The sequence below is a fragment of the Fulmarus glacialis genome, unplaced genomic scaffold (genome assembly GCF_000690835.1).
Source record: "Fulmarus glacialis isolate BGI_N327 unplaced genomic scaffold, ASM69083v1 scaffold4999, whole genome shotgun sequence".
NCBI lineage: Eukaryota > Metazoa > Chordata > Aves > Procellariiformes > Procellariidae > Fulmarus > Fulmarus glacialis.
Genome location: NW_009231277.1, coordinates 83,498 through 84,881, shown reverse-complemented (window position 1 = coordinate 84,881; position 1,384 = coordinate 83,498).

Sequence of the window (1,384 nt, the reverse complement as noted above, 5' to 3'; positions counted from 1 at the left end):
GTCCCCTTGCCCGGCTGCCTCCTGCGAGCAGGGAGCCACACGCTGCACCCCTGGGCTCTTCCCTGAAGTGCTCGGCTGTCCTTTAAAAGAAATAAAAATAATTAACACCTGGACACTGATTCCTAGTCCTGGTTTTGACTGTCTTTCTGCTGGCACCGGTGCGGTGAGCGGGATGCAGGGTCAGGCCCTGGGATGGAGAACAACTGCTGTGCCCAGCACCCGGGTCCCGGCAGGGCTCAGGGCACGGCCTGAACATTTTTTTGGGAGGGGGGACAGGCGCGACGTGGCTGCAAACTGCTGGTCGTACCCGATCTCCGAGGCCTCCTGGCGCTGTGCTCGCTCAGGGCATTTTGGGGACCCAGCACAACCCCCCAGCGCTGCGGGCGCACCGACCCGCGCTGTCCAGGACCAACCAGCCCCTCCGTGTGCAGGAACACGGGCAACATTAAAGCTAATTCTGCTAGGAAAGGAAAGGAAAGAAGGGCCAGTTCTTTGCCCCATTGCTCACGCTGCCCTGGGCAGCGGTGCAGGATCGGGCCTGCGACAGCACCACGGTCCCATCCTGCTGCTCACGGACCCCGCTGATGGGATTACACCCTGCGGGTCTCATCACCAAGCACATCCCTCTGGCTAAGCCAGGCGTTGCCTGCGAAGAAAGCCACAGAAAGGGCAATTTAATATTAAAAGTTTCTCCAGTCCTGGACGGATAAAATAACCGTGGCAGAAAATAGGTGCCCTGCGTGGTGCTGCCCCGGTCACACCGACCGTTCCCAGCCCTGCAGCATCCCTGGGGCTGCGCCGGGGATTGGGAGCAGCAGCTGGGCATCAGACAGCGGGATAAGGAGGATAACAAATCCAATCATATTTTCTAACCTTGCAGCGTGATCAGAAATTAAAAGCAGGACTTTATTTCCCCATCCCTTGACCAGGCCGGCTCTTCCACAGCTCCTCCGGGCCGGAGTCCCAGCAGGTCCCAGGGCTTGAGCCGGCCAGAGCAGCGAAGGCACGGGGGCTGCTGCCAGGGCTGGTTCCCGCTCCCCTTCGCTCTCGCTGTGTCACCTTGCTGCCACCAAAGACCAACACGAGCATTAAAACACGCTGCGATCGCCTGCGCTCACCCCTGCCCGACAGCCTGGGTGGCTCTTTGCACTTTCGAGGCTTAAAAATGCCATTTTCAGCTTCATTTTTCCAAGAGCTGGGTGACGCAAATGTTTTTCCCTTTGTTACATTCAACATGCAGAAAAAAAAAAAACCCATAGTTTAATCTATTAGAGCAAAGCCCACCTCTCATGCCCCAGTGACAAGCATTTACACCCCGGCTGGCTGCTCCCTCATCCCGCACTGCACCGGCTCCGCTTCAGCGGGGGGGAAAATAAGGTCATTT